General features: G+C 40.3%; 1 long non-coding RNA gene across 1 annotated transcript; it reads right to left on the bottom strand.

The window, feature by feature from the left end:
• Nucleotides 1-4,193: 4,193 nt before the first annotated feature.
• LOC121532836 lies at nt 4,194-5,969 on the bottom strand. Its single transcript, XR_005994399.2, has 4 exons — nt 5,694-5,969; nt 5,333-5,398; nt 5,152-5,214; nt 4,194-4,835 (listed from the first exon to the last, which is right to left on the bottom strand). It is a non-coding gene; the product is annotated as an uncharacterized LOC121532836 (long non-coding RNA).
• Nucleotides 5,970-7,142: the final 1,173 nt, after the last annotated feature.

Below are 7,142 nucleotides of genomic sequence, written 5' to 3'. Positions count from 1 at the left end.
AAGGTAAACCTTAATAGTTTATGGGAAAAATGCTTTAAAACTGCACAGGCTAAAATAAAGTATAATTGTATCAATGAACGCTACTTGGTCATCTATTTTTTTCATTTTACTGTTTCCTCCCTATTGATGAGCTGTATTTTATATACAGTACCAGTCAAAAGTTTGGACACACCTACTAATTCAAGGGTTTTTCTTTATTTTTACTATTTTCTACATTGTAGAATAATAGTGAAGACATCAAAACTATGAAATAATACATATGGAATCATGTAGTAACCAAAAAAGTGTTAAACAAATCAAGATATATTTGAGATTCTTCAAATAGCCACCCTTTGCCTTGATGACAGCTTTTCACACACTTGGCATTCTCTCAACCAGCTTCATGAGGTAGTCACCTGGAAGGCATTTCAATTAACAGGTGTGCCTTGTTAAAAGTTAATTTGTGGAATTTCTTTCCTTCTATATGCATTTGAGCCAATCAGTTGTGTTGTGACAAGGTAGGGGTGGTATACAGAAGATAGTATGGACTTGGTCTTTTACCAAATAGGGCTATGGCAAGAATAGCTCAGATAAGCAAAGAGAAACAACAGTCCATCATTACTTTAAGACATGAAGGTCAGTCAATACGGAACATTTCAAGAACTTTGTGCAGTCACAAAAACCATCAAGCGCTATGATGAAACTGGCTCTCATGAGGACTGCCACAGGAATGGAAGACCCAGAGTTACCTCTGCTGCAGAGGATATGTAAATTAGAGTTACCAGCCTCAGAAATTGCAGCCCAAATAAATGTTTCACAGAGTTCAAGTCACAGACACATCTCAACATCAACTGTTCAGAGGAGACTGTGTGAATCAGGCCTTCATGGTCGAATTGCTGTAAAGAAACTGCTATTAAATTACACCAATAAGAGGAAGAGACCTGCTTGGGCCAAGAAACACGAGCAATGGACATTAGACCGGTGGAAATTTGTCCCTTGGTCTGGAGTCTTTGTGAGACGTGGTGTGGATGGACAGATGATCTCTGCATGTGTAGTTCCCACCGTAAAGCATGGAGGAGGAGGTGTTATGGTGTGGGGGTGCTTTGCTGTTGACAATGTCTGTGATTTATTTAGAATTCAAGGCACACTTAACCAGCATGGCTACCACAGCATTCTGCAGCGATACACCATCCCATCTGGTTTGGGCTTAGTGGAACTATCATTTGTTTTTCAACAGGACAATGACCTAACACACCTCCAGGCTGTTAAGGGCTATTTGACCAAGAAGGAGAGTGTTGGCGTGCTGCATTCAGATGAACTGGCCTCCACAGTCCCCCGACCTCAAACAAATTGAGATGGTTTGGGATGAGTTGGACGGCAGAGTGAAGGGAAAGCAGCCAACAAGTGCTCAGCATATGTGGGAACTCCTTCAAGACTATTGGAAAAGCATCCCAGGTGAAGCTGATTGAGAGAATGGCAAGAGTGTGCAAAGCTGTTATCAAGGCAAAGGCTGTTTTTTTTGAAGAATCTCAAATATAAAATAACACTTTTTTGATTACTACATGATTCCATATGTGTTATTTCATAGTTTTGATGTCTTCACTATTATTCTACAATGTAGAAAATAGAAAAAATAAAGAAAAACCCTTGAATGAGTAGGTGTGTCCAAACTTTTGACTGGTACTATATATACAGTGGGGGGAAAAAGTATTTAGTCAGCCACCAATTGTGCAAGTTCTCCCACTTAAAAAGATGAGAGAGGCCTGTAATTTTCATCATAGATACACGTCAACTATGACAGACAAATTGAGTAAAAAAAATCCAGAAAATCACATTGTAGGATTTTTAATGAATATATTTGCAAATTATGGTGGAAAATAAGTATTTGGTCACCTACAAACAAGCAAGATTTTTGGCTCTCACAGACCTGTAACTTCTTCTTTAAGAGGCTCCTCTGTCCTCCACTCGTTACCTGTATTAATGGCACCTGTTTGAACTTGTTATCAGTATAAAAGACACCTGTCCACAACCTCAAACAGTCACACTCCAAACTCCACTATGGCCAAGACCAAAGAGCTGTCAAAGGACACCAGAAACAAAAGTGTAGACCTGCACCAGGCTGGGAAGACTGAATCTGCAATAGGTAAGCAGCTTGGTTTGAATAAATCAACTGTGGGAGCAATTATTAGGAAATGGAAGACATACAAGACCACTGATAATCTCCCTCGATCTGGGGCTCCACGCAAGATCTCACCCCGTGGGGTCAAAATGATCACAAGAACGGTGAGCAAAAATCCCAGAACCACACGGGGGGACCTAGTGAATGACCTGCAGAGAGCTGGGACCAAAGTAACAAAGCCTACCATCAATAACACACTACGCCGCCAGGGACTCAAATCCTGCAGTGCCAGACGTGTCCCCCTGCTTAAGCCAGTACATGTCCAGGCCCGTCTGAAGTTTGCTAGAGTGCATTTGGATGATCCAGAAGAGGATTGGGAGAATGTCATATGGTCAGATGAAACCAAAATAGAACTTTTTGGTAAAAACTCAACTTGTCGTGTTTGGAGGACAAAGAATGCTGAGTTGCATCCAAAGAACACCATACCTACTGTGAAGCATGGGGGTGGAAACATCATGCTTTGGGGCAGTTTTCTGCAAAGGGACCAGGACGACTGATCCGTGTAAAGGAAAGAATGAATGGGGCCATGTATCGTGAGATTTTGAGTGAAAACCTCCTTCCATCAGCAAGGGCATTGAAGATGAAACGTGGCTGGGTCTTTCAGCATGACAATGATCCCAAACACACCGCCCGGGCAACGAAGGAGTGGCTTCGTAAGAAGCATTTCAAGGTCCTGGAGTGGCCTAGCCAGTCTCCAGATCTCAACCCCATAGAAAATCTTTGGAGGGAGTTGAAAGTCCGTGTTGCCCAGCGACAGCCGAAAAACATCACTGCTCTAGAGGAGATCTGCATGGAGGAATGGGCCAAAATACCAGCAACAGTGTGTGAAAACCTTGTGAAGACTTACAGAAAACGTTTGACCTGTGTCATTGCCAACAAAGGGTATATTACAAAGTATTGAGAAACTTTTGTTATTGACCAAATACTTATTTTCCACCATAATTTGCGAATAAATTCATAAAAAATCCTACAATGTGATTTTCTGGATATTTTTTTCTCATTTTGTCTGTCATAGTTGACGTGTACCTATGATGAAAATTACAGGCCTCTCTCATCTTTTTAAGTGGGAGAACTTGCACAATTGGTGGCTGACTAAATACTTTTTTTCCCCACTGTAAAATACAGCTCATCAATAGGGAGGAAACAGTAAAATGAATAAAATAGATGACCAAGTAGCGTTCATTGATACAATTATACTTTATTTTAGCCTGTGCTGTTTTAAAGCATTTTTCCCATAAACTATTAAGGTTTACCTTAAAACTCCCTAGCGTAGGATGGATTTTATATAGTTTGTACACCATTCAATTCCATCTACTGTATGTTATAATCTTGTGTATATTTAGTTTTCATGAATTTCCAAGAGCACCACAGTGGTTGTATTGTTTAAAATTGGCAAATAAAATCAACAACAAAAAATTAATGTGAATAAGAATGTAATTTACAGTCTGAGAGTAATTTTATGCATATCAATGAATATCAGTATTTCATTGTTTGTGTTGATTTATTTTACCCCTCCACCCCACCAGGCACCACCCTTTCCCTGTTTGAAGGATAACTTAATGTGATACAGAAAAACAACTAAATTGACAGACACTAGTTTGACAAGGAGACAAGACACTGAACACATAAATATTGACAAACAGATAGACAGCAGATCTACCTATCTGAGGAGAATTAGCGACACAAAAATACATCCAACAACTAATGGGAAGAGTGAATGTTGTGGGGTAATATATACACTGAGTGTACAAAATATTAGAAACACCTTCCTAATATTGAGTTCTCCCCCCCTTTTGCCCTCAGAACAGCGTCAATTCATCGGGGCATGGACTCTACAAGGTGTCAAAAGCATTCCACAGGGATGCTAGCCCATGTTGACTCCAATGCTTCCCACAGTTGTGTCAAGTTGGCTGAATGTAGTTTGGGCGGTGGACCATTCTTGATACACACAGGACATTTTTTAGCGTGAAAAACCCAGCAGGGTTTAAGTTCTTGATACAAACCAGTGCGCCTGGATTTAAGAAGTGACATCAATAAGAGATGATAGCTTTCCCCTGGATTCACCTGGTCAGTCTGTCATGGAAAGAGCAGGTGTTCTTAATGTTTTGTAACTCAGTGTATATATCTACATCTACACCTACTAAACCCTCTATGGCTACACCTATACCATTTACCAGATATTAAAGAGGCCAACAAACAACAGATGAGTGAGAAAATAAATAAATACACACCAACATATTTACATGTCAATCTACAATGTATAAACATATAGCCTACTGTACAGTATTTACAAAATCCTAAGAGTGTACCAATGCCATATTTTCGCTACAGTGGCGTAATTCACACTGAGGTGATACAACTGATGTGGCTAAGTTTGTATGCACTAAAATCTTTACCCAACTATTGTGGATTTTTTTTGTTGCAGACAAACCCATTAAAATGATCCTTAAATTGTATCACCACTGATGTGTGACATGCGTTGTACAACAGGAGTGTGAACTAGGCCAATGGTTTGATGAACAAGCCATCCAACAGATGGGTTGCTAATGAAGATACGATTTTAAAGGCTGTCTTCATTTAAAGCCTGTCTTCATTTCAAGGCTGTCTTCATTTAAAGGCTGTCTTCATCATCTTCTCTTTCTCTCCAGATGCAGAAGTTGGGATTTCTTGAGGTGATCTGTAAAGACACCCAGATGACAGTGTTTGAGCAATATGTTTGGTCAAATATTAGAAGAAGTGAGTGATTGTACCCAAAGCTGTTAGTGCAAGTTCTACAAATGTGCAGACATGTGATGTAGATTATAATTCCCTTTAGCTCTGAAATGTTTGACATAGGAGGACCAGTGACGTTTTTCCTGATCTTAGTTGTAAATGGTTTAAACAGTAGTTTAGCATGTTTTCTATTTTTCACAAGTGGCTGTTTCATTACTGACACAAAAGAAAGTGATTTTCATAATTTCATATTAATAACATAAATTGTACATCATCAATACCCAGTCCATTTCCTCACTGTGCTCCTCTTCCTGGAAGCAGGTCACTCCCATTTCTTGATCAGCCTGTTTAGACAGACAAGACGGCTTGTCATATATTTTCCATAACCGCACACTTTGGCACGTGTGTGTGTGTGTCTGTGTGTGGCATGTGTACACTAGTGAAGAATAATCAACCCCGTACCCAGTCCATCTTCTCATCTCCATACATGTTCAGATGTTGGAAGTTTTTGATGAGATCTGGAAGATCCTGGAAGACGAGAATATATCGAAAATCTTATGAAATATTGTGTTTGGTGTATTGGAGTACACCCTATCTGCTTCACTTGAAAGTGGTATTGCTTGCACAGACTTTTAATAAGACAGATTTTTCTGGTCCGACATAGCCTACTCAAAGGCAAAGAATATTACTGGTCATTTTGAACTAGTGTTGAGTGTAGTTCTTGTTGGCTTTAAACTGTACATGTTCAGATGGAGACATCATGCTGATGTTGACAGAGCCATGGTGAAAAGATGTGTATGGCATATCATTATATACAACTTACTCCATCCACATTGTCCTTTGCTGCAGGGCAAACACCATCTGCCACTTCATAATTCTGGGGAAATTACTCATAATAGTTAGTAATTGACTTTTGCCCTCAAATTTTTCCATACATAACTTATATAAAGGAAACATTTGATGTCTTATCGATGAAATACAATTGTAGAATGTTACTTGATTTTACAAATACAAGGAAATAGCCTACTTTATGAATAGATACAGTGGGGGAAAAAAGTATTTAGTCAGCCACCAATTGTGCAAGTTCTCCCACTTAAAAAGATGAGAGAGGCCTGTAATTTTCATCATAGGTACACGTCAACTATGACAGACAAATTGAGGAAAAGAAATCCAGAAAATCACATTGTAGGATTTTTAATGAATTTATTTGCAAATTATGGTGGAAAATAAGTATTTGGTCACCTACAAACAAGCAAGATTTCTGGCTCTCACAGACCTGTAACTTCTTCTTTAAGAGGCTCCTCTGTCCTCCACTCGTTACCTGTATTAATGGCACCTGTTTGAACTTGTTATCAGTATAAAAGACACCTGTCCACAACCTCAAACAGTCACACTCCAAACTCCACTATGGCCAAGACCAAAGAGCTGTCAAAGGACACCAGAAACAAAATTGTAGACCTGCACCAGGCTGGGAAGACTGAATCTGCAATAGGTAAGTAGCTTGGTTTGAAGAAATCAACTGTGGGAGCAATTATTAGGAAATGGAAGACATACAAGACCACTGATAATCTCCCTCGATCTGGGGCTCCACGCAAGATCTCACCCCGTGGGGTCAAAATGATCACAAGAACGGTGAGCAAAAATCCCAGAACCACACGGGGGGACCTAGTGAATGACCTGCAGAGAGCTGGGACCAAAGTAACAAAGCCTACCATCAGTAACACACTACGCCGCCAGGGACTCAAATCCTGCAGTGCAAGACGTGTCCCCCTGCTTAAGCCAGTACATGTCCAGGCCCGTCTGAAGTTTGCTAGAGTGCATTTGGATGATCTAGAAGAGGATTGGGAGAATGTCATATGGTCAGATGAAACCAAAATATAACTTTTTTGGTAAAAACTCAACTCGTCGTGTTTGGAGGACAAAGAATGCTGAGTTGCATCCAAAGAACACCATACCTACTGTGAAGCATGGGGGTGGAAACATCATGCTTTGGGGCAGTTTTTCTGCAAAGGGACCAGGACGACTGATCCGTTAAAGGAAAGAATGAATGGGGCCATGTATCGTGAGATTTTGAGTGAAAACCTCCTTCCATCAGCAAGGGCATTGAAGATGAAACGTGGCTGGGTCTTTCAGCATGACAATGATCCCAAACACACCGCCCGGGCAACGAGGAGTGGCTTCGTAAGAAGCATTTCAAGGTCCTGGAGTGGCCTAGCCAGTCTCCAGATCTCAACCCCATAGAAAATCTTTGGAGGGAGTTGAAAGTCCGTGT

The sequence above is a fragment of the Coregonus clupeaformis genome, unplaced genomic scaffold, assembly GCF_020615455.1.
Source record: "Coregonus clupeaformis isolate EN_2021a unplaced genomic scaffold, ASM2061545v1 scaf0896, whole genome shotgun sequence".
Lineage (NCBI taxonomy): Eukaryota > Metazoa > Chordata > Actinopteri > Salmoniformes > Salmonidae > Coregonus > Coregonus clupeaformis.
The sequence above is the reverse complement of the archived record's forward strand: the minus strand, read 5'-3'. Positions and strand labels throughout refer to the sequence as shown.